Source organism: Rhinopithecus roxellana, chromosome 15 (genome assembly GCF_007565055.1).
Source record: "Rhinopithecus roxellana isolate Shanxi Qingling chromosome 15, ASM756505v1, whole genome shotgun sequence".
Lineage (NCBI taxonomy): Eukaryota > Metazoa > Chordata > Mammalia > Primates > Cercopithecidae > Rhinopithecus > Rhinopithecus roxellana.
In genome coordinates, this window is record NC_044563.1 from 75,799,383 (window position 1) to 75,826,644 (window position 27,262).

At 39.1% G+C, this 27,262-nt stretch overlaps 1 protein-coding gene across 3 annotated transcripts in view; it reads left to right on the top strand.

Annotated features, from left to right (window-relative positions):
- CADM1 (cell adhesion molecule 1) overlaps positions 1-27,262 on the top strand; it is a 338,763-nt gene that overhangs the window by 240,063 nt on the left and 71,438 nt on the right. The window lies entirely within an intron of this gene.

A 27,262-nucleotide genomic window follows, 5' to 3' on the forward strand; every position in this document is an offset into this window, starting at 1 on the left:
ATGGTATGGCATTCTCTTCCTAAGTGGCATTTCATTCGCAAGCCAGGCACTGTAAATTTGAACTGAATATGTAAGTAAATATCCCTCAAGGAGACAGCACACTGGCTGGCCTCGTCTGAGAATACAGCTGCTAAAAATGAAGCTCTTGGCTTTTGGAAAAGGCTCAGCACCTGAAATACATTAGCATCCAAAAGAGGGCATGGTGTGCTCGCCAGCCAAACAAACTGAAAGTTAGTCTGAGCTATAATTGTGGAGCATCACCTACAAACAAAGTGATATTTGGGTTGTACCTCCTACATTTGCCCTCAAGCACTCAAACTTATATTCAACCCATTGGAATTTTGCTTTGAACTTTCATGTTTGGGCACATCACCTCAGTGCATGGCAACTTGGTACGTGATAGCTTTTACTCTAGCATCTTTGCATGGCAGGCACAAAGACAGTGACAGTGTTTTATGAAGCCCTAACAGGATTGCTGCTGTGCATAATTGTTAAAGGGCTGTCGATCTACTGATGTGGAACAGGCAAGAAGCTTAAAGAATGGAGAAAACCCATAATCGCAGAGTAGCTTGTATTCTGATTTATTATTTATCACATCACGGTTAAAACAATTTCCTAGTTTTGTGTATTTTTAATATTGACATTGAATTTTCACCTAATGCAAAGGCAGGTTTCAGAAACTTTTTAAACATTTATATATGCAGGTAGTTAAGGGGGAAAATCCCTTTTTTATTAAGATACAGGATGCATGTTTATCAAAATTCATCTCAGATTCCATTTAGAAATATAGATACCTTGGATTTGAAAGAACTTACTGAGCTATACGGAATGACAGATATTACTGACAGAACAGAGTTATGAATGATAAAAGAACCCAGGAAATGCTTATACTCATGTGGCTATAAATTAAGTAGTAGAAGAAAGACTGCTATTTGTTGGCTGGCATAGAGCAAGCATTAAGTTAGTAAATGTGTAAGATAACACTCAGTGTACATCTTGGATTGCTTCATGGAGAAGTACTGAACCTCCTCTGTGGCTCAGTCCCACGTGGCTGATGGCCTGTGAGCCCACCACTCCCACGGGGTTCTCACTGACATAATGCAGACATGGCACTCCAGGAGGCCTCAGACAGTAGCACAGGAGTCCTGCACAGAGATTGTAGCTGAAAAAGTCATATAATTCTAGAAAAATTGAGCATTGTAAATGTTAGTTTATGCTTCAAAATGTTACATTTCGCTGCTATGAGCAACATCTGTTCAAAGCCACCTAATACCAAGACGTGGCTGAGCAATATTATCTTTGTTTTAAGCACAATTAGCAGCTCTCTGGAATAACTGGTGCAGCCCGGCCCCTCTGGAAATCCTACTGGCTGATGCCCACAGCACACTGAATGCTGGCGGGTAAGGCTGCCTTTGCACATCTGTATAACTCGTCTCTTACCACGATGGTTCTTAAACTTCAGGAGGCCTCAGAATCATCTGGAAGGCTTATTAAGACATTGTTGGACCCCACTTCTATAGTTACTGATGCATTCAATCTATAAAAGGACACCCAAGAATTTACATTTCTAACAAGCTTCCTCATGATGTGAGGCTGTGGTCCAGGAATGACCATTTGGGGACTACTGTCCTCTTAAGTGAGTTATATGGTTACCAATAATCAATTTCATTGGTTTACAAACCACCTCAAAGAAAAGACCTGAGAGAGGAGGGGTGGTGAGGAAAGACCTGGACTTTACACCAAAAGATTAAATGAATGTACAGCCATACATTTCAAATCAAAATGTTTATGGCATATATGTATCTTTTCTTATGATTTCCCACCCATAAGTCATTCTTTTGGATTAACCTAGTGAACTACCGGTCCCAAATACAGATTAGACAACCTGTATTGTAGGAGTAGTGTTTGTGTTTACAACACAGGTAGGTGTATTCAGTGGTGGAGACAGGGAAACTTTTCCATGATTTTATGAGAGATGAGCACTGGAGCATGTAAAAATACAAGGAATACATACCAAAAGCATTTTCTGTGTGGATAGAGGCAGGGCTAAATGGCTGAGGAATGAAAAGCTGGAACATAAAGGAAATACAACAGCAAGAATGCACTGGCCAGGGTTCCCAGATTTGGCATACCCTATGTCTTATAGACCAGAAGCCAGAGGCCCAGGAAGACTAGGGCCAGACACTGGTCTAGGCACTGGAGAAAGCACCATAAACAAAACACCCAGGTTCCTTCTGTCTTAGAGGTTAAAGTCACTTCTTTCCTTTCCTCATGAGAAAAGAGGAAATTTCAGTATTGGTATTGAATTCCTAAAATAGGAAGATGTTATGATTCCTTTTTTAAAAAAAACAGGCAGGCAGAAAACTGTTTTCCTGATGTAAGTATGTATATTCAAGAAGGGGAGGGGCACGTGGTAGGTGGGAGGCAGTCTAGTAAACAGTATTTCGAGAGCAAACACAGTCTAATGAATGCCTTACATTTTTCTTAATGCTAACGGACTTTTCATTCCTGATATAATGGTTTGCGTGTGTGTGTCCCTCCAAAGAGATGGAGAAATACTGTGGTGTCGTTCACTTACCTTCATGGCACCCTTGTTTAGTAAATGGGGTCAGGCAATAGACTCTCCTTCCCCATTCCCACCCCATTCCAACTTGTTCTCATGTGTAGGTGTGGAAAGGATAGTAAGAGAAATCATCATCATTGTCATATAACAGCTGCTGTTTATTGAATCCTTATAATGTCAGACAGTCAGCACGTTCATTGTCTCATTTCATCCTCGCATCAGTCCCAGTGGTTCTTAATATTTCCATTTTTATAGATGACAAAATGGAGGCTTAGGTTAAATAACTTACTCAAGGTCACAAAGCATATACAAGTTGAAACAGGATTTGAGCTCCATCTGATTCCACCATCAGAGCTCTCATAATTACCACAAACCTTGTACAGGAGCTTTTGTTGTGTTCATGGAAAAACTAGGTCTCTGAAACCTTCATTTTGCAGAGAATGTTTTTCTGTAGTCTTGAGATAGGGTACGCCTGTCCTTGGTTGCTACAATAAATGACAGAGATGGAAGTGACTATTTTAGAACTGAATGTGCCATCCATTAGCCCGTAGAAAGGAAACATTTTTGAATGTTTGTTTTTTCTAATTGTGGGTGTTAAGTAAAGTGATTGGACAAACAGTTCTCTCCTGCTTGGTAATCTGTTATAAATCAACCTTCAGATGTTAATAAAACAAGTCAAGACTGACAAAGGAAGTTCCATTTGTATTTTAAACTCCCAATTCATCAGGGTCTCCTCCTTTAGATCTTCTGTGAGAGTGTCCTTGGTCTTAATGTAGCTGGAAGATAAAATGCAGATAAAAGAGCCGTTGTCTCAGAAGAGCATTAATAAAAAATGAATGTTGATCCTAATTGAGTAGTATTTAAACATATGGGGTGGAGGCAGCAGTCTGCAGGGAGCATCTGAGTCTGTTTGTCTGTTAGAATTTGACTTTCGATCTCATCTTCCTCCCCTTATTACAGGGACCTCACCACCCAGCTGCCTTCTGTGAATGTAAACTGTCACAATGGAATCAGAAAAGATATATATAGACATAGTACTATAGCAGATTCTCAGCTCTTTTGCTATCGTGGTTCTTATTTTGAAACAACATACTACTATTCCTCTATATTTTCCTAAAAATCTGTTCATAGAATGTTCAGTTAACTCATTTTCTGTTCTTCCCTTTTCGTTGTTTGCTGTTTCTGTTTACAGTGGTTCCTGATAACTTAGTTTTAAGTTCTCCCTAATTCTGTTACGCTGGTTATAACAGAAAGAACTCACGATGGTTAAAGGTGAAATAATTTGAACAAAAATATTAATAATGATAGTATTGGATTATAAACCAGAGAACAAAATAAATATCCATGAGTCCATACTGATATAATTAAATTACTAAATAAATAAATAGGAGGAAAGAAAGATGTCTTCCTTACAGAAGAATTGCAATTTAAGGAGTGAAAGAAATAAAAATATTACCACTTGAACGAACACTGAAGTAATTTCTACAGACAAGATCCACTAGTGGATGCTAAAATTAACAAGTGAAAGTTTAAGGAGAAACTTGATAGTTTCATAGCCTCCAAGTATTTTCCCCCAAATATTTATTAATTTCTCTGGTGGTTTTAACATACACATATATCTACAAATTCTTTAATACTGCTCCCTCTTAGGAGATGGGGCTAAATTCCCCTCCTTGTGAGGATGGGCTGGACCTCAGTGACTCCGATTCCAATGAACTGACTCTGGAAAGGTGAAAGTCTTAATTTTTCAGTGGAAAAACCTGGCATACATCACCTTAACCGATGGATCAAGGTTAATGTCACCAATAGTAAGAGTTTGATGTCATGTACTTCATGATACGATGCAAGGAAGAGGCATGTCACCTCTGTGGCATTCTTCCCCAAATTCATAACCTCAAGCTAATCATGTGAAAGCATGAAACAAACCCAGATTGAGGGACAGTCTACAAAATAGCTGACCAGTACTCTTCAAACTGTCAAAATCATGCAGTGTTGTACCAACGTTCGTCTCTTAGTTTTCATAATGGTACCACAGCTAAATAAGATGTTAACATTAGGAGAAGGTGGATGAAGAAGGCTTTATGATAACTTTCTGCATTCTTTTTGCAACTTTTCTGTAAGTCTTTAAGTATTTCAAAATAAAATATTTAAAGAAAAAAAAAAAAGACCCATCAAGGGCATAGAAAAGCTTAGGTGAAGAAACCCTAAAATGAATCCTCATTTATCGACTTATTCATTTATTGATTCATTTGTTCATGCACTCATTCATCTGTTCACTCAACAAGTATTTGTTGCCAGACACAGTACCAACAAAGAAAATAGCAGCCACTATGGCTTTGCAGAGCTTGGTACGCAAGGCCTGGTTCAGAGGAGATATTTGTTCATCACTTGCTTTTACTGTATCACAGCCTGGGGTGGCATGTAGAGGTTTGAACAAGTGCTGAAACAGGACAAGTGAGGTGCTTATGGAAGCACACAGGAGAGGCACTTAACCTAGTTGTGGGAGACCACAAAAGGCTCCCTGATCAGCCTTTGTAATATGAGTAAGCCTATTGTTTAGTCTTTCATTTAAAGTGTGTTCAGTGTTTTCTATGAGACAAACATACTTGTGACTTAAATTTTGAAGTTGATTTCATCCTTGTAGATTCTAAATGCCTTAAAAGTGAGTGCTTTAAAAGTAAGAATAGCGTAAGTTGTTTATATGTATCCATCAAATCCTAGTTGGTAACACAGAGTTTTTATAAGGAGTAAAGGGGTCTCAAATTCCTTTGGGTTGGAATCATTTGTTACTTTGAGTTTTCCTTAGCAACAACAACAAAAAAATAAATAAAAAAAGAAAAGAAAAAGAAAAAAAAAATGTGACACAAAATGTATACATGCTGCTGTGATTTTAAAAAACTGAATAGTAAATATATCTTCGGTGGCTCACGCCTGTAATCCCAGCAATTTGGGAGGCCGAGGTGGGCAGATCACGAAGTCAGGAGATTGAGACCATCCTGGCTAACATGGTGAAACCCCATCTCTACTAAAAATACAAAAAATTAGCCAGGCGTGGTGGCACATGTCTGTAATCCCAGCTACTCAGGAGGCTGAGGCAGGAGAATTGCTTGAACCTGGGAAGCGGAGGTTGCAGTGAGCTGAGATCGCACCACTGAACTCCAGCCTGGGCGACAGAGCGAGACTCCGTCTCAAAAAATAAAAAATAAAAATACTTATTGGAGTGCATGAAATTGTGGATGTTAAAAAGATGTTTTCTAAATAGGCTGTAACCAGAACAAATATTTTTACAACAGTATTTTCAATGGAACATTTTCAGAAAAAGAAACTTAGAAACAATGTAAATATATAACAAAAAGGAGACACTGAAATCGTATTCCTATATGATGGACACATAAGACAGTAATTAAAATTATAGAATTTATGTAGATGTGCACATCACACACATACACCCCCTCAACATATGAAAATGAAAAAGGAATACACTAAAATATTAATAATACATATCTCAGAGTTGTGGGATTGTGGGATTTTGTTTATACTGCTTTGTTTTACTTTTTCTATCATGAGTATATAATTTTTATAATTAGAATGAAATTGTCTTGTGTTAATTTTTGAGAGAGGTATTAATTCTAAAAAGTAGTGGTGCAGAGGTCCTGGGACTCTTAATGTATGGGTTCAGTAACAGATGTTCTAATTGAAATGAGAATCAGAGCTCAGGAAATCTAGTCTAAGTCCTCCTGTGTAGCTAAATAATAATTTCATATTAGTATTATTTTTGTGTACCATTTCTCAATATGTTTTTAAATAACTTTTTGATGGTTTTATATAGGAAGAAACATTGTGCCCATAATAGGTGTACCCTCATGAAATTTAGCCTACGTCATGGTTTCTCTCTTACAGCTTGTAAGTCTCAGGCATTGAGAAGCACTTGGCCTATGTAGCAAGTGGAAACATTGCAAATTGCAAATTCCCAAGAAGGTACCTACCAATGGTCTCATTAAAAGCACTTGGAGGTAGGCCAGGCATGGTGGCTCACGCCTGTAATCCCAACACTTTGGGAGGCCAAGGCGGGCAGATCACAAGGTCAGAAGATTAAGACCATCCTGGTTAACACAGTGAAACCCTGTCTCTACTAAAAGAACACAAAAAATTAGCTGGGGGTGGTGGCAGGCACCTATAGTCCCAGCTACTCGGGAGGCTGAGGCAGGAGAATGGTGTGAACCCGGGAGGCGGAGGTTGCAGTGAGCTGAGATCGTGCCACTGTACTCCAGCCTGGGCAACAGAGCAAGACCCCGTCTCAAAAAAATAAATAAATAAAAATAAAATAAAGAAGCACTTGGAAATCTTTTTCTAAAAATCTGTTATGATTCAGTCAACAAGCACAGCCCCTCATCAATCAGTGTCGGTCATTCTCATGTAGCCGTTTGACCTAATGTCTTATCAGCAACTATACCCCCTCATTATTCTGAAAACTGACCAGGCCTCGGCCATTCAGGCCATCAGGCACAAAGATAGAGGCTCACTGGCCACATATTACCTGATACAGTATGATACAACCATTGAGAATTCTTTCTGTTACATCCAGCCTACAACCAATATGTATGATGCAACATATTACCTGATACAAACCAGGGAAGGGAAACATTTTTAGAGTGTTGAGCTCTACCTGTCTAATTCTCTGCACATTGGATCATTAGAGACTGTCCTGAGACTAATCCAGAGAGGTCAGTCTAAGCACATTAAAACAGAAGGGTGGCCAGGCATGGTGGCTCACACCTGTAATCCCAACACTTCAGGAAGCCAAGCTGGGAGGATCTCTGGAGCCCAGGAGTTTGAGACCAGCCTGGGCAACATAGAGAGACCCTGTCTCTAAACGAAATTAAAAGAAAAAAAAAAAAATAGGCATAGTGGCATGTGCCTATAGTCCCAGCTACTCAGGAGGCTGAGGCAGGAGGATTGCTTGAGCCCAGAGAGTTCAAGGCTCCAGTGAGCTATGATAGCACCTCTGCACTTCACCTGGGGTGATACAGTGAGACGCTGTCAAAAACACAAAAAACACAAACAGAGTTAAGAGCCATCATCTCAGAGATGGAGACAGGACTGAGCAAAGGAGAGGCTAGAACTAAAGTGAAATGAGGCGGGAAGGGCATACAGCCAGGAGTGGCAGAGGAAGGAAACGATGCTGAAGAGTTCGGGATGAGATCTTTAGATGGCAAGGTGTCTGCTTGGACAGTGTTTGGAGGAATACTCCTTCTTTAGCTCCTCTTGGGCTATACTGAACCTTAAGGAGGTAGACTCCTAACAGATAGGGAGAGTCCCTAGCTCTGCTTTGATCTATAGATAAAGCAACTCTTTCCTTTAAAAAAACAAAAAGTTGGCTGGACATAGTGGCTCACGCCTGTAATCCCAGCACTTCAGGAAGCCGAGGCAGGTGGATCACTTGAGCTCAGGAGTTCGGATTGCTTAAACCCGGGAGGCAGAGGTTGCAGTGAGCCAAGATGGCACCACTGCACTCCAGCCTGGGCAGTTGAGCAAGACTCCGTCTCAAAAAAAAAAAAAAAAAAGTTAAGACTGGGTGTGGTGGCTCACGCCTGTAATTCCAGCACTTTGGGAGGCTGAGGTGGGCAGATCTCTTGAGGCCAGGTGTTTGAGACCAGCCTGGCCAACATTGTGAAACTCTGTCTCCACTAAAACTACAAAAATTAGCTGGGCATGGTGGCATGCTCATATAGTCCCAGGTACTTGGGAGGCTGAAGTAGGAGAATCGCTTTGAGCCTCGGGGGCAGAGGTTGCAGTGAGCCAAGATCACGCCACTGTACTTCAGCCATGGTGACAGATCAAGACTCCATGAGAAAAAAAAAAAAAAAAAAAAACACACAGTTGGAAAGTTAACATTTTTCTTTTTCTTTTTTTTTTTTTTTTCATGTTCTTTAAGAAAAATTAAAAGCATTCTAGGGCACCTATGACTACCATTTGTTTTTCTTTATGCTTTGAGCTACAATCATCTAAAAAATAAAAATAAAAATGATTGTGCTTCTTATCTTCATTTTCCTCTAAAGTAGGACTCTTCCTATTTGAAAGATGGATGGAGGAAAGGAAAAGTATAGGTGAACTACTACGTCTCCTTAGATTTGAGAGACAGAGGGAGAAAAGGAAACCTTAGATTTCTTTGGTACTTGCCTCCAAAGAACTCAGTTACCTTATTGATCTTGGTAACACGTTATAATAAAAGTAGAGCTTTAGCTTGTTGGTTTTGGCTGCCAGTGTCCACGACAAGATTCACCAAAGATGGTTTTGGACTCTGGGCCTGGCTCTAAGCTATAGAGCCCAAATCTTAGACAGTTGAGATCCAACAAAGCTGGGTTCTAGAGTAGGTCGGGAAACAGAGCTGGTGGCAGAGTGCATCTCGGAGTTCCTTCTTTGACCTGTTCACAGGCCTTTCATTGAGCCTTGTTTACCATGCTTTTCTTGTGGTTTGTGACAGATAAGAACCGTATTGATCCCTAGCATCTGCTAGCAGTAACCTTTGAAAGGGCAGGCGATGCATCACCACAGAATTTTATCTATCAATATCGGAGTAATAGAAAGACAGGGATGGCATCTAATCACAACACAGCTGGCAGATCATAAATCTGAGCTGATACGGTACTAGTAATGGGCAGTAGAAAAAAAGGGACATGGATTAACATTCGGATAAAGTCAGGGGGTCGTTTACATGGAAAGGACACAGTCTGGCCATGAGAAAAGTCCTCATGGAAATGATCACCCTCAAAGGCCTGAGAAGTTCAGTAACCTGCCCAAGTTTATCCAGTTAGTCAGTGGAAGAGCCCTGCTGTAAGCCTCAGTTTCCTCATCTGTAAAATGGGCAAATACTTTGATGGATGGTAGAGGGTTCAATTAGATTATGTATGCCAATTCTCAAAGCATAGACCCTGGATCAGCAGCATCAGCATCACCTGTGAGCTTTAGTAGGCATGGAAGCGCCTGGGCTCCACCTCACGCCTGCTGAATTTGAAACTCTGGGAAGGGCCCAGCAGACAAGCCCTCCAGGTGATGCTGATGCATGTGACAATGTTTGAGAAAGCAGATGTGTGCCAAACAACCAACAAACACCCTTAAAGGGGTGGCCTGGCATAGAACTAAGGTTCAAAGAAGCAGCATTTAACTACTGCTTTTATTACCATTAATGTTACTTGGTCCTGTCATTTATACCAATACTTTACTCTGTGTACAAGCCCTCCAGTCTTCATACTTTTTTCATTCACTGGTGAATTAGTGATAAAAATAAACATTTTTTGACAGGTAAACATTTTTGATATTTAAAAGATATCATAGAACTGGATACACAACTCCTATGCTCCTCTGGTTACAATGCTAGAGAATACCAGCATTCTAAAGGTTAAGGTTCTAATGTGTGCTTTGGACATATTTAGTGCTTTTGACATGTCAGGAAGCTTCTAGCCTGGACAGTGAATAGTGCTACAATTTAATAACATAAATGGAGTCTGTCTGATTCTGCAAAGAAACGGCCTTCCTTGGGGCCCAGAATATATAGTTCCTTCTGCAGTTCCACTCACAGTATTTTTAATCATTTCATGTTTTTATTATATCCCAAGTATAAGGTGCTACAAAGAGTCCCTGGTGCTGGCAGTCACTCAAAAATTGGCAAATCTAAAAAGTGAATAGAACAGCAAGTAACCCATTAGGTTGTTTTTTTCTTTATTAAAAAAAAAAAACAACAACACTTTTTAAAAAAGAAAAACTACCATGTAATGTTGGAAGGGTTGATTTTGGCATCTTATACATGAAAAGTAGTCGTAATAAAGTTCCTCAATTGTTGGTGCTTGTTCTGCAGAAATTATGGCTGTGCACAACTGTGAGGGCTTAACTGGGTTTCCATGAAGTACGTAATTCACACTCTAAATGTGACAAGCATGACTGCCCATAAACCTAACGACTTTTTAAAGAAACCGAAATTCAGAACGTTATTCTCTCTGAAACTGCACTTCAGTAACCCAGCAGAAAACTGTTCAGAGGTCTGCTGCCATTGCAGTGAAGGCATCTGGACATACCAGTGGTAAGAACAGCTAACAGCTTTCATATAAGAACCAATTTTTTAGAGGAAGGAGTTAAGTGTGAACCTATTGCAATTGCCATATGTTAACACAAAGAATAGGAACTAGAACATGGCAGTGGCCATTTTGCTGCTCCCTGTCTCTCCCTGCCCACCTCCAACCAGGAAAAAAGTTTACTAGAAAACTGAAACAAATTGAAGTCCTAGGTATATAAATTTTCAGTGATAGGAAGGAACCTCCCACACACTGGCCTTTCACTCTGAGGTGAATTCTCTGGTTTCAAGGTAAGTGTTACTTCCTCCTGCGAGCCACTGCTGTTAGCCTGTGTCCGGATGGCACAAGGCACACTGACTCCAGTGACTGAGAACAGGGCCAGCAGTCCACGCTGATCCATGGCTATTCATTAAGAGGCTGTGTGAAATGAAACTGGTGTTTACTTTTTCTTCCCCTGAACATTCTATGAGGCTCATTCCAAGCCTGATTCTTTCTGCCTCAAGCTTAAGACTTTTGCTGTTTCTCTTAAACTTCTGTTTATGCTGTTACCTATATTTTTGCAGCAAATTTTATCTGCTAGCCAGAGTGAAAAGGCCTGTTGTAATGGGTAGGATAGCTTTTATTTTTTTCCTGCCTTCAAATCATGTAGCTGAATTTCATCACTTTTATAACAAACCTCTGCAGCTGAAAAGATTCAGTTTTCATTTTGGAACACTTGCTTTCTTTCCCTATTTGCTGTTTTTGTCTTCACTGGCCTAACACTCAAACACAAAACACACAGTAACAATAAAACCAAATAAGCAAAAATTTAACTAGGGTGCTACAGCTTGTGAACCGACAGACCCCACTAAGTGTGAAAGCACTGGCTAGAAGTAGTCATTTTTGCAACTAAGTGCAAAATAATCTATGCATTGGTCACAGTCAGCTAGCTGCTTTGGGAGAAGATTTTTAATTTGTGCATTGGTTGTTGTTATTTTTCATCTGTGTATTGCTTGTTGTTTGCAACTTAAGGAAGAACGATACATCCAGTTTCCTATTGACTTTATCCACATGCAACCTTGTATTTTTAAAAAATTTGTTTTTAAACATGTTTATTCCGGGAAACTGGCCTCATTTGGTGACTAGGATTCGTGATCTTCTTAATCCCATGACACACCGAGATTCACCAGTTTCCTCAAAACAAGTTATCTAGGAATATTTCTCTTTCTAGGATCTCCCTTGGTTAAGCTGTTAGTCTTGTGTCTATGACTGTGATATAAAAGAGTGATTAGAATTAATATACTCCAGGCCAGCGCTCCTCAAATTAATATGCATAGGAATTATCTGAGTCTCTTGTTAAAATGCACTTTTTGACTTAGTAGGTCTAGTGTGTTTGAGATTCTGCATTTTTAGTAATCTCCCAGGGATTGTCAAAATTGCTGGTCAACAACACTGCATAGTAAAGCTCTGAGGGGACCGACCGGTGGGCAGGTGTCCTAATTATATTTTTGGTACAATTGGGTGCTACTGAAAACCCTCTTGAGTCACACTGGAAAATGTATGTGTCCTTTGCCTTCTAACTTCTGAAATTAGCTCTTTGCTGGTCTTTCCTTAGAAGGCTGCTAGACATTAAGTGAGGTTTATAGAGGCAAGTAATGCTCATTTCTTCCTTTAAAAGGGGAACACTGATGCCAAAGCCCGTGCACCTGACCTCTGAAGTATTCTCAACTCCTGCTCACTCTCTTTTTCCTTCTCCTGAGTTCTGATTCCTCCTCTCTATACTCTTTTCCCTGACTCTTATCAGCTCCTGAGCACTCTGTGGCAGTCTCTTAACTGATCCGCCTGACTCCAGCCCTTTTCCTCCTCAGCCTCCCATCCCTCTCTATATAGAAGTTATCTTTCAAAATACAGGTATAATCATTCCCTGGATTAAAATCACTTCATGGCTCCCTGTTAATTACAAGATAAAGTGCAAATTCCCTAGCCTGGCATGCAATGTCATTCAATATCTGGACCTAATGACCTTTCCAGAAAATATTCCTTCTTCTCAGTATTCAGAGCACACTGTATTCTTCACATTGTTTCAAATATGCCACAATCCTCCATTCAGATTTCTCCTCCTTCTTCCCCCTCTCTAGAAGCTGCACCCTCGTCCCAACTGAGCTGGTCATCCTTTTCTATGGCACCCATAGCATATTAGTAACTTGTGACTTACAAGTGTGTGTTCGTTGTCTCTGTGTGTGTGTGTGTTTGTCTCCCTTGCAGCATTAGGAGCTTCTTAAAGTAGGGCTGTTTTCTCTATTAGCACTCTAGGTCCACTACGAAGGCCTGTTTCTTTCCAAGAGCCTTGTGAAAATCCCCGAGATGTCGAAAAGTATTGGCTTCAAAATAAAATATACAATTGGAAATAATTTTGAAAACAAAAGCCCTTTGAAAATATTAATTCAAAATTATATTTAGTGTGGAATATGGATGCTACTTAATATGTCTTGATGTTATTTGGACAAGCTACTTCAACAAGTGGGAGCTCCTAGCACCTGTGAAGTCTTAAAACAGCCTATCATTTAGTAACTTTATTCAACAAACATTTATTAACATTTGCCCTCTTAGCCAATACTGTATTATGCTTTCGAGATACAAAGATGATTAAGATAATGTGACTGCTCTCAAGGAACTAAAAATAATTAAAATAATATATATTTTTTGGCACACAGCTTTTGTGTCAAGACAAGCTGTACAAATACGTGGATTATCCCATTTGCTTCTCAAGATAACCTAGCAAGGGAGGTATTTCATGCCCGTTTTATGTGTGAGAAACCTGAGGCTTAAGAGAGTTTAACTTCGAGTTTACCTTTCCCAAGCTCTGCCTAATAACTGAACGAAATAACCCTATAAACAAATAATCACAGAACTATCCATGTAATGAGCACTGAGACTGAGACACATACGATTTGTGTGAGTTAGACGTCGAGAAACCTTGACTTGGCATTAGAGCTGTCTTCATGGAGAAAGCTGATGGCTTTGAGCTCAATCCTGCAGGACAAGTAGGAGTTCCTCCATGGTCAGTTTTCCTGCTTTGATGAGTAGATTAGTATTAGGTGGGTTTGATCAAGCAATAAATTAAGAAATTATGTCAGTAACTACTGTCAGTATCAATTACATATTGATTTGCTTCCTACATTCAAGGGTATATTTTTACCTAAGAGTATCTATTATTGTCATTGTATAGTTATCAAACTAAACCAATTATTATTATTTAATTAAATTTTGTGCAACTTTTCTTGGTTCAGTGTCAAATGAAAGGGGAAAATTATGTCCTGTGATGCCATAGGAGCTAACCACTTAGTGAAGGTTAGCTTTCCAGAGACCCCAAACATCTTAGACACACCCAGTAACTCATTAGGAAGCAGGAAAGCTCTCAACACCCGATAGCTTTCTCAAAGCTCATGCACTTAGTCCTAAAGGCAGGAATTACCTGTGAGATGTGACAGCCAGCATTCGAGGGAAACAGCAGTGGACACGTGCAAGCCTAACAGGCTAAGACTGTTTAGAGCCAGCTTGTCCAACCCGCAGCCCACAGGCCGTATACAGCCCAGGACGGCTTTGAATGTGGCCTAACATAAATTAGTAAATTTTTTTAAAACGTTATGAGATGTGTGTGTGTGTGTGTGTGTGTGTGTGTGTGTGTGTGTGTGTGTTTAACCTTGTCAGAGGTCATTAGTGTTAGTGTATTTTATGTGTGACCCAAGACAGTTCTTTTTCCAGTGTGGCCGAGGGAAGCCAAAAGACTGGACACTCCTGGTTTAGAGGAAGGCCAAGTATTCCTACATATTTTAGTAACTCATGACATCCTCCCTGTATAGAAGCATAGAACAGAGAAAATGGGAAGACAGCAAGCTTTCGTGCAATTTGTCATTTATTTCATTTGGTCTTAGAGAGAGGTTTAGTTATATGGAAAGCTGACTTTTGTGGAACACCATATTCCCTCAAGATGTTTGGTATCTGAAATACTGAGTTTTTTTTAGGTTTTACAGGGAGAAAGGTTTATTGCATTATCAGCCTAACACTAGGCACCCTTCACACCCTTTGAATATGGTGATTGCTCTCTGAACTACTTGTGGGCTTATACAGAAAGGGAGGAAACCCAGATGATAAGTCGTGTTTTTAATGCTATAGATTGCAATTCCAAATGTCTGGTCCTCTCCGCTTATCTGCTATTTACCTTATATGTTTCATGCTTGTGGTTTTTAATTTACAATTCAATATCAATGTTTGATAAAGATATTTTAATTTGCTCTCTGCTTTTTAGTTAGCCTTAGAATTAAAACAATTATAGCTAAACCTCTGAATTAAAAAAAATTTTCAGAAGATTATGGAAGATCATAAGAAGGTCCTAATAAAATAGAGAGTGCATAGATGGTGATGATGCTGATGAAGAATATGGAAGAGAAGGTCATAGTTCTCTATAGCATTTTTGGAGCTTAAATACTTTCATAGGCATTGCTCCACTCAATTCTCATAATAATCCTTTTGGAGAGATAACATCCATTTTAAAATACAGAAACATTCAGAATTTGAGAGTTTTTCCTGTGTTCACCAGCAGGAAGCTCAGAACTACAACAAAAATTCCTGTTTTCCAAGTGTGATTGTCTCATTTCTTCTTAGCTGCCCCCTATTAGTGAAAAATAAGTCACAGGTAATGTATTCTCACTTATCTCTAATTTCAGTGATGATTAATCAGCAACCCACACTTGGATGATACTAATCAAGTTATTGTTATAATGGCATCAGTTTGTATAGTTACTGTGATAATTGTCTGACATAGGCTTTGCACTGGGGAGTCAGCAGGCATAAGAGTAGAATCTGGAATCTCTTTGGTCCACTGACTTCTCTCCATATGCAATTTCTTCATCAAACTCTGGCTTAAAAGAGCTTTCTACCTCTAGTATAGGTCTTCCCAGGTTGAAATGGTACCAGCAACCAAGGACAACCAGTTTTAAAAACTAATAATCAAACAAACAAAAAACCACTAGCACTTGCTTTATGATTGACAGATGATAGAGTGAATAACTCAGCAGTAAGGGCCTTAGTCATGGAGCCCAGTTTTCCAGCTAAGAGATTGTCATTTCATATAATAGTCCAAAGCTACATGGCTTCCTGGTAGGAGATGTGGATAAGTTGAATGTTGCAGCGTTATTCAGCATGATGATTATCATGCATTTACAGCTGTTTCTTGAACAAACCATATTACACACACTCACAGAATACACTCTAGAATAAGAATATAAAATACCTCTCCCCTCCCACTTCCCCATTTTCTGTTTCTGTAGTAATGTCAGTTGAAACTGACATTCACTCTGAGTCCATATCTGATGTGTTCCAACTGATATCCTTACTTGCTTGTCCTGTCGGCTCTAAGCTTCAAATTTGGAAGGTTTTCAATGACTCTTGTTGGCAGGAGAAATGAACGAGGAGATGTACAGAGAGACTGCTATTACAGCCAAATTTCAGCCACATAGACTGTCAATACTAATGAATGCCCTTGAAGCAGGTACTGTAAATGCCGTTAAGTTGGAGTTGAGCTGCCTTTCAAGTTTGGGTCATTTGGCAGAACAGACATCCCCTCTCTAAATACTAAAGACCCTGTTATAGACCTTATTTTATCAGTATCACATATTGGAACGTGCTGGTTGCTGATAGATTGGCTGTTTGGCTTCAGATTCCTTTATATGCTGAGAATGTTACTTTAGTTTTGTTCCTAAGTTATAAAAATGAGATACTATAGATTCATTTCATTAGTTGGCCTTCCTTCTTTTAGCATCGTAAAGCTTAATGTCCTTTCAGCTACCTCATTAATATAGTATAACTGTTAATAGCACTCAATCTAGAATTAAACAGACCTAGGTTCAAATATTGGTTCCATTCAGCATATGTAACTCTTAGTTTCCTTGTCTGTGTAATGGGGATGATAATGGGATATTGAACCATATAAGATTGTTGTGAGGTTTAAATGAGATAATATGAAGAAGGGAAAAAAAAGAAGCATAGCACCTTGCAGAGAAACATTTTTAAAATACATTAGCTATTGTTATCATGCAGATGACAAAAAGAATACCCTCCTCCAGATAGCATTGAGAGTTTTCTTAATATTAGAAAAATTAATAATAAGCGCTGTGGAAATAAATAATTTGTTTTTCTTGCCTCTATACATATGAAGAATAGCAGCCGCTTTCCTTTTCTTCTCTTTATGTAATAATTATTGTTACCTGTTACAGTCTTAGGATTTTAAACATCTTACACTAGTTGTTAATCTTTTAACACCCTGGAGGCAAATGTAAAGGGGGAAAAACCCAGCTTTTAGTGAACTGAAATGAAAAGTGACCCAAGTTTAATCACAGTACCTCTTATCAAAGAGAAAATCATATTAAATTGGGTATTTAAAATTAGGGTATATAAACTAAGGGAAATACGCGTTATCTCCATTGAGACTTGAGGATGGGGTTGTAAATAAATGCAATTTAAATAATTTTGTAGAGAATAAACTAGTAAGGCTGGGCACAATGGCTCATGCTTGTAATCCCAGCACTTTGGGAGGCCGAGGCAGGCAGATCACGAGGTCAGGAGATCGAGACCATCCTGGCTAACACGGTGAAACCCCATCTCTACTAAAAATACAAAAAATTAACCAGGCGTGGTGGTGGGTGCCTGTAGTCCCAGCTACTCGGGAGGCTGAGGCAGGAGAATGGCGTGAGCCCGGGAGGCAGAGCTTGCAGTGACCTGAGATCCTGCCACTGCATTCCAGCCTGGGTGACAGAGTGAGACTCTGTCTCAAAAAAAAAAAAAAAAAAAAGTGTAACTGGTAATGGCAAGTATTGTGAACAGCCTACATCTCTGATATACTTATGACTCAGGGGAATTGAGAAGTATCCATTAACGTAGAAGAGACCACAGTAGAGTCACCCATCCCCATGGCTTAGAAATCCTAAATTTTTCCTTAATTTGGTTAGGGAAAGCCAATGTTATATTTTCTTACAGAATAAGAGCTCACCAGAGGCTGCCGCAGTATATATAATAAGTAGTTTGGCTACTAAGATCTCTTCTGGGGTAAAAGAGAAATCTAAGTTCCCTTAGATTTTATAGGAACAGTAGAACCTAATATTTGCATCTTCCTTTGTGGTTTTCAAATATGTGTTTTGAGTTGTAATCCAGTAAACCTTTTGTTTTAGTTGTGAATAGCCTGTGGTTTGGGAAATGTAGATAGTTCTATATTGAATTAAATCAGTCGCTTCCTGTTATCCCAGACTTCAGATAACTTTGGGGCCTGTAACCAACACACCAGATGAAGTGAGGGTTTGTGCTTCATCAGCTATCAGCTGCTATTTACACAGTTCATCCCCTTTAAAAGAACGTGAGTTTCCTTCTCAATAGTCTGTGCTTGTCGACAGTGGAATTTTGTATGACTGGTTTTCACTCTAGAAAGCAGTCATTTAATATTTCCTCAAGTATAATATCATAAGTTCATTAGCAAAGTGGTTGATACAGAAGATCAACAATTGACCTTCAGCACAACTCCATTTTGTCTAAAAGAAACTTCGTATGTTTTGAAACGCTGGAATACCACCCAGCTTTGAACTGCTACTAAAGCAGCTCAATCTAAAACTATTCTTTTTTTTTTTTTTGCCATAAATGAGCATCACAGAATCAAATCCATTGAGAAGAAACTGCTTGCTTTGCCAACACAATTAGTTTTATAAGAAGCCTCTGCCTTCAGATTGTTCTTCTCCAAAGTCCACGTTTGTTGGATGGCTGGAGTTATTTTTTAATTAATATTTTTTAAAGAGCCCCCCCTTCTCCCAAGAGCCTCTAAGCAGATTTAGCAGGCTTAAAATGACTCTTCCACAAGGTGATTTCAATGCCATCCACAAACAAATGGAACAGTGGCTTTTCTACTTTGGGGGCTCTATTTTTTTCTCTCTCTCTTTTAATTCTCATAAAACCTGTCCACTGGAGAGAATTTTTCTTCAGGGTTAGCCTATCTTCCCTCCAAAAAAGATGCTATCTTGCTTGTGAACGAAAAGGCCATGCAACCTATCCAGCTATGAAAAGGAGTGACAGGAAAAAAAAAAAAGTCTCGGGTTTTCACCTTCCAGTGTGAAAAGCAAAAGGATTCAATGATTATTATTGTATTTTATGGTTTATTTTTATATTCCTATTTCTTTTATTGCCATGAGCTTCTTTGATAAGTGAATTTTAATGGAAAAGCTAATTCAGATCTTCAGGTTTAGTGGATGGGTGTCACTCCACATAAACATTCTATAGAGGGAATTGCACCTCTCCTTTTATGGGATCAGACAGCTCAGACCTTAAGCATCATAATTGTTTGGCCCTTTTAGTGGTGTGGGCCCTGATTAAAAAGTCGTATTGAGCTCAGTCTTTTACAGGAAAGGCAGCTAATGTGATGGTTGAAATTGAAATAGTACAGGCAGGGATGCTATAAATACTTTCTTTTGTCACAGTCTTCCTTGAAAAGAGTTTTCACACATCTAATCAATGTTTTCTTTCACAAGAGATACCCATCCTGTATGTAAATACAAGTTGGACTGTGCTTGACCTCCGTTCTTCAGCCTTAATGTCAAAAACCAATACACACAAAGGTAGAAATGGTTTGATGCATGTTAGTCTTTAAAATCAAGACTCTGGTCGCCTTTGGTTTGGCATGGTATAAGAGATCATTCTCTTGGGAGAGAAAAGCAGAAAGAACTCTTCTTGCAGCTGACGTTAAAGAATTTCATGGGGACAAAAGCAACTTTACATAATTCTTTCCAATAACTTTTTTCCTACTTTACATAATTCTTTCTAACAACTTTTTAAAAACCTGACTACTTTCCAGTGTGTTAAGTTGAGGGTAGAATTGTTGGAAATCTATTCACTAGGTAAGTTTGGTTGGCCTTACAGCTGTGGAAAACCCAGTCTGGGGTCTCTGAAGGAGAAATCTTGCTGTACTGTTTCAGAGCTGCCTCTCTCCAAAGGAACTTCAGAATATAAGGGACACTAGGAGACATGAGGGTTGAGAAAATGGGTCTTTGTGTTATTTGGTGTGGTTGATGTTGAGTTAGACCCTGAGCAGAATGCATTTGTGGTGAGCCACCACCCTAAGCATCAGTATTCTTGACTATTCTCCCTTCATGTGCATTTTGGACTTAAAGGTGAAATTCCATCTTTAACCCCCTTGTGGTTGTCTGAACAATGATTAATGAACTAGATGTGATTCCCAGCAGACCTTTCAAAGGGTGGATGAAGGATGGAACTTCAGCCTTTTTTTAAAACCAGGCCTTTTGCTTAATACTGCTTTTAAAATTAATGTCCTCTTTTGAATGCCAAGAAAACAAAAGGAATTACTCAAAAGTGTGTGCAGCTTGACACAATAGACCTTAATTGGTGTCAAGGAGATGTTAGGATGAATGGGAAAATGCCCGATAAGACTGAAAAGTGGAACCTTGTTATGAGCTGTCATTTCAACATGTATTTAAACTATAGCAAAACTGAAACATATTTGCCGTATAGATCATAATGACTCCAAAGGAGCCATTATACTCTATTATGTAATTACATAATCAAAGCATGCATAGTAATCAGCTTTTGAAATTCAATGCTAATCAAACATACCTATAGTATGTGTTTAAGCAAAAATAGAGAACGTTAATTTGCCATTAGTCAACTAAACAAGAATGTGTATACAGAATATTCATGAATAGCTTAATGTTGTGTCAGATGATATTTTTTGTTTTGTATTCAGGGGAAATCAACAATTTTAATTGAAGAAAAAACCAGCACAGAGGAGGATTACTCTTTAACTTGCCATTCAAAAATTTGCCTCACCTTTTACTGATTACAAAAGGAGATTAAATTAAATAAAATATTTTTTCCTTTCATAAGTTCAAGTGACACAACAGTGATTATATAGCAGAAGATTATTTTGAGATCCTGACCATCTCCATGCCATAGGATACAGTGTTCTAAATGCTACATAAAATAAAGCTTTCCAAACAACAACAACAACAGAAGCCTTTGAATATATATTGCTTTTGTAATTAGCAATAAATCGAAGGTGTTATCCAGAATGAGTCAAGAATAGAAATATCTTGATGACTTGGTCAGAAGGTCTGGCGTCTACTCGTGGCTGGGCCTCATGCTTGCCGTATGATTTCAGGCCTATCTCCTCCCTGGGCCTAAAGTGAGAGAGTTGATCTCCAAGTTTCTTTCTACTCAGTTCTATTGATTCCGGATTCCATAGGGTTCTATAAAAAACAAGGTGATACAGATGAAGTGTAAGCGTCAATGTCACATGTTCTTGTTCACTCCATTATTTGTTGAGTTGGTTTAGTTTATTTTTTCTCTAAGCCTGTGGACTGTATGGTTGGCATTCATAATTATTTTCACCATTAAGTAGACAGTCTTTGGAGCAGACAATCAACATATTTGACTTAACTGTTTGGTGTAATAAAACATGGAGAGGATCAAAAAGGTTAAGAGGGGCTTTGTTTTTTTTTTTTTTTTTTTGAGACGGAGTCTTGCTCTGTCGCCCAGGCTGGAGTGCAGTGGCCGGATCTCAGCTCACTGCAAGCTCCGCCTCCCGGGTTCACGCCATTCTCCTGCCTCAGCCTCCCGAGTAGCTGAGACTACAGGCGCCCACCACCTCGCCCGGCTAGTTTTTTTGCATTTTTTAGTAGAGACGGGGGTTTCACCGTGTTAGCCAGGATGGTCTCGATCTCCTGACCTCGTGATCCGCCCGTCTCGGCCTCCCAAAGTGCTGGGATTACAGGCTTGAGCCACCGCGCCCGGCCGAGAGGGGCTTTGTAAACAGCAGACAGATTGATTGCTTTTGATTTTAGATAAATACTAAAGTATTCATGCAGGTTGAAATTTGCCTGTCTCAGAAATAAAGAATTGCATTTGTTTTGAAGAGGTCACACCTTTTACCTTAAATCTACAGTTGATGAGCCCCTTTCTTCGGCCACTGGTTCTCACTGTCTCTTGTCTGCACATTGGATGCCTAAAAATGTTACTGTAATATTTAAATAGAACTAAATTCTTTCATCAAACGCTTTCGTGGCTTGAACTTGGAATAATTTATTTTCAAATTACTTTTACTGTAATTCTTATTAATTCAAATAGGTTTCTGATTTGATATAAAACTCTGTAAATGCAGGGAACAGTTTAATGAATTGAAAGATAGGATTGAGTCTTTTAAAGGAAATGTACAAAATATGCTGACAATAATTGCTTAGATAGAAATCAAATCTTAATGGCTTTGTTAATGATTTGTAGTGAACACTGTGTTTACGTTGACTTGGGGGAACATATGTAGTTACAAAGATTTTTCCCTCTGGGTTTCAGCAGAATCTTAATTTTTTTCATTCTTTTCCTGAAACGTACTCAACTCTGTACTAGCTTTCAGAAACGTTAGCAGGAATTGCAAGTGCCTCTACTAGTGACGGTTTTTTTTTCGGGTAGAGATGAGAGGTTCTGCTTCCAAGCTGGGCACATCCTGAACAGGGTTGTAAAAATAGTAGCCAACAGAAATGAGCATAATTGACAAGGCATTTGAAGGTTTAAGTCAGCGAAGGCTCACACTTCTAAGAAAATAAGATTTCCAAAACGTGCTTCTTTGAAAATTTCAAACCTAGGAGGGTAGGAATTTATTAATAAGCCGAGCCTCTCATTTGTGTAAAATTTCAAGAACTATAGTGGAGTTTTTAAAGTAATAACTTTACTACATTGATCGTCAGCAGAATGATTTTTTTTTTTTAACAATCTATAGTTTTGGTTTGACTCCTATTTAGACAATATGACTGTGCTGATTTAATGTTAGGTTCAGTCTTCCACAGAGCAGAAGGTTTTCCTAATATGATTAGTTTTCCTAATATGATTTTGCTACTAAAGGAGTAGGTCAAGGGACTTTATTTGCTCTTTCTCTGGGCAAACTGTCTTCCCTTTGAAGAGTTGCCGGTGCTCCTTCTCTATGTCAGTAACAGTTTACGTAGTTGCCATAGTATAAACTCAATTCTGTTTTAACTATGACTTGCCCTTTTGTTATAGTCTTGACTAGAGAGACTCCCCCGGTGTAAATGAAGTGCTTTATTTATGAACAGCCAGGCAGCGGGGGCGAGAGCTTGTGGTGCTGGCAAAAGGCCGCCATGCACTGGTAATAAAGGCTTTCTCTAGGGGCAGAGTGCCGAGCACTGAAAGAAGGAAGCAGTAGTAAACAAGGTGTTTTACATTCAGAACAGTTTCTCTCTCATCTTAAAGTGTGTAATTGTGTTCTGGATAAAATATGGAAATAAAAAAATCAGAAGTTGCTCATAGGCACATAGCCCTCTTTAAAAACAAGTACATTTTCCAAGGCAGAGCCAGGATGAACCTTGGCATCAAAGCCTGATGCTGGCTGGTAAAAAGTGCAAGCTGTATGGGCTGGAGAATCTGACAGAACCTGCTTCAAGAACCAGCTTGGCCACTTAGCTGAATGACATCAGGCAGCTTATTTAAATCTCTCTGTCTCCGATTTTTCATCTCTAAAGCGGGGATACTGAAAACTCCAGGAGTTTGAGAGAGAAAAGTATGTAAAGCATCCTGCACAGTGCCCAGCCCTGGATAAACATTCGTTCCCTTCCCCATGTCTCGTTTAAGATTTGCCCTGTCACCTCCCTACAGTGGCCATATTGTTGACTGAATAGATTCCAATCCAGGCAAGTGTTTTATGTAATGTCACTGAAATGGAGTTTATAACAAAATGAGGTTTTAGAAAAGAATCTGTAAACTATGTTAATTGAAGATTGAATTAGTAGGGGATTTATGTGCCCCCTGCACCCCCACCCCAACAACTCTGCTGTCATGGTCGTTACTAATCATAAAAATACATTTTATCTTTCTTTAGACGATAAGCTTTCTCTTCATTGTGATGAATGCCCTAACAACTTCTAGTTTACTACACGAGGTTTGCTTGTAAGCGAATGGGACTCTCCAGTGCCATAGTTTTATTTTTAGGAATTGTCTGGCAAATCAGGGAGTTATAGGGAATATAGTTGCTGATACAAATAAAAATCCAGTTTGATTTTGTCCTCTAAATCTCACCCATATACACCGATTAGCAGTCAAAAATGTCTATACATGCCAGATATTGTTCCACCCTTAAAATAAATTACCTTCCTGTTAACAGCCTTATTTAATGGCTACACGATATTGTATCTATTTGTTTTCTTTTGCCCAGAACATGTGCTGTTTCTGCCTTGACATTATATCTGCTAATTGAGTTTTAGAAAATCAGAAAGGTTTTAAAAATGGATTCTTGAAGAAGGGCACTAAAGTTGCCTTTTTGTACCCTTCTGCTACACATCACATTGTGTTTTGTAGCAACCTAATTGTCATGATATCTATTTCGAGGGGAAATTTATCAAGTCACAGTGCACCCTTCTGTTTGGAAGAAATATTTGAGGATGTGAGCAGAAATTATTTTTACATAAAGGCTTCAGGCAGTTAAGAGTACTGACATACATACCGTATTTTCATCACTGTCATTCACTTCCTTTGCCTCAAATAAATAGGTCATTATTATTCCTTTGCAGCCATCTTATGGCACCTTAAAGCGTGGAGCTCTGTTGAACATAACTGCCGTCCAGCTGACCCATATAATTTATTGGTGATTTTTACAGAATGACATCCGTGGGCCACCACCATCAGCCAAGGCCCTTTGATCTCTTTCAGCAAAATATTTCATGATCACTTATAATTTTTTGGCATTAGTATTATAACCATGTTAACATAGCTAGGAACTGGCATTTCCTGAGACACTGGATTTTAGGTTAGCCTCAGCAATTTTAGAAAATAATACAGTCATGATGATGATACCACCATAGATTTGCAGAGCGTATGATGTGCCAGAGCACAGCAAGGGCAAACATTTGCAGGTGGAAAAATTTTACCTGAATGATTCGCTCAGTCGTGACATGTTAAAATGGTTTGACTTAATTATAAGTGATAATTAAGAATGTTTAGACTTTCCTAGAAAACAAACAAAACCTCACTCTGATTTATTGTTGTCATTGCTTAAAAGACAAAATCATGGACAACACGCCTCTTTTCCCATCCCCTTTATACATGTTTTGTAGCCTTAATGTGAATGTAGTATGCTACTCTCAGAATATACTAGCCTTAGGATTTCAATAAAGAGCTAAAATTAAAGCATACAGTTATTTCCACAGGAACTATTCTATTAAAGCATAATTGAATTGCAACTTGCTTTTAAGTCCCAGTGGCTGCAAGATAGTAGTCAGGATTTGTAAGGCCTTGGTTTATGTTGAAGGGATTAATGTCTGTCACCAGGCTGTTCCACGTGTACCTTTTGTAAACTGAAGATTATTTGTGTTGCTAATATACTTCCTTTGATAGAAGAAATCCCTCCCATAACCCAGTAAGACCCCGTTTGGTATTCTACTCTACTCAAAGCAAGTCCTACGCCTTAAGACAGATATAGCACTTGAATAACACAATTAAATTTTTTCTTAATTTTACTAGATTGCGTGTTACCTGAGGCTGTGAGAGCGGTGGCTTTTCTATACACACTTTCGTCAGGGCCAGCAAAACCACCTTGAAAAGCTTGCTTGATTGGTAGAAATTTTCTTCTCCTTGTTCTTTTCTCCAATCTGGAAATAAACTTTCTCTCTCCAGCTGGGTTCTGAATTCTGTGTTTGTCACAGTAATCCACTAAGGAAAAAAAAACATCCATTCATTTTTTTTCTGATCACCTTTTCTCTTTGTTGTTATTCTGTAACACTGTTCTGCGTACTAAGCTTCCACTGCTGGATCTAGCTATGGGGAATTTACCCTCTCACTCACCACAAGCCCTGTGGGCCTGCATTGTCACACCCGGGTTAATTCCCTGGATCATAGAGCTCAAGGTTGGGTTTCATTTTGGTCTGCTCCTCAAGCACCAGAAATTTTTGTTTGTCTGTGGTTCTAATAATTTTTTTTCCTTATCCTTTTAGTTTCCTCTTTTCTAATCCTCTGCCAGGGGCTGGTCTATTTCTAGGTGGATTTGGCTTAGAGCTATCTTAGCCACCCCTCTCACACTTTCCCAGTGTGTCCTAGCAAAGAAAAAAAAAAGGGATCCTTCAACAGAAATATGATAGCAGGTGGAAACCCTCCATTTATTCTAATTGCATCTCTATTTATACTGTCTCAAATTTTCTTTAGATGAGTATTTATCTTTGACCTTTGTTTCATTATGTGGGAACATTTTTTAAGGAGCAAATAATCTGCCCTGAGTTGGTTTAAAACAGCTACGTAGGGAGGTCCTTGAGAGCAGGAGCCTTTATTCTTGGATCCACACCACTCCCAATACGTAATGGCTTAATAAATCTTTGTATTTGATGTCTAGAGAAATGATGATTATGATGATGATGATGATAGCAGCAGCTGCCATTTATTCAGTTTTATGAGAAACTAGACACAGTGCTAAATATATTTATTATCCATTTTCTTCCCCCTGTCAGCCCTGTGGGATAGCTTTTAATTACTATCCCCATTTTTCAGATGAGAAACTGGCTCAGGAACTTTAATTAATTTTCCAGAGATCACACAGCTAAAAAGCAGTCTCTCTCCCCTTCCCAACTGATCTTTACATCTAATGCCTATACCACACTTTTTGTTCTGTAAGTAGGGTTAAGGTATCGGTTTTCACCCACATTGCAGCTTCTTAAAGGCCAGGACAGCATATACTTCTGTATCCCCTACTATGCCAGGTGCGACATGGAACACTGGACAATTACTTCATCCTTTGGTTCTGAATTGAACTCACTTCTCCTCCTACCTGTGCTGTGGATCATTTAGGACATTTATGAGGTGGCCGGCTGCTGTCACTAATCTCAGAAGCAACAAACTAGGGCAGATCTGGAGATAAGCCTTATATATCAGTGAATCTGAAAGCCTGGACTTTTTGACACGTTCTAAGGGAGATTTTCTAAATGGCTGGCAGGGGGTGCTGGGTGAGCTGCAGATAAGGGTGTCCGTTCAGAGATGCCTGGGGCTTTGGGTGAGTCATGAAGGTGTGAGTTTCGGAGAACAGAGTAACAAACTCCGAACCCTAAATCTTCCCAGGATTTTATTGCGATCCCAAAGAGTCAGTTAGGCCTCACTCACACACGATGAACTGCCTATACATTGGGACTGTCAACATCAACTAACAAGACGAGATTATTTATTGAACCCTCCTACCTACTTCTATTAAGTGGCTCCTTGAGTTTCTGTGAGGCTGACCAAATAGCTTAGCTCAAGGGCGGGTAAGCTAAATTTGGCTGTATCTATCTTCCCTACTCCATTTGCGAGAGCTTCAGCATTCACAAAAGCCGGTACTCTGACCTTTCCAATACCTTCTCAGTATACTACTCAACTATACAAAGTACTAGAGGCTGAAACGTTTTGTATCACAGCTTTTGAGAGTATGGTGATTCCAGGCTTAGTATTTTGTCCCTAGGTCTGTCTTGGATTAATAGACTCGTTTTGTAGACTACAAAGAAAGGTATTAGAGCCGTGCTAAATGTTGCTACTTGTGTTCATTTTCTAATATGCCTAGTTTCCACTTTAGTAGATCCCATTG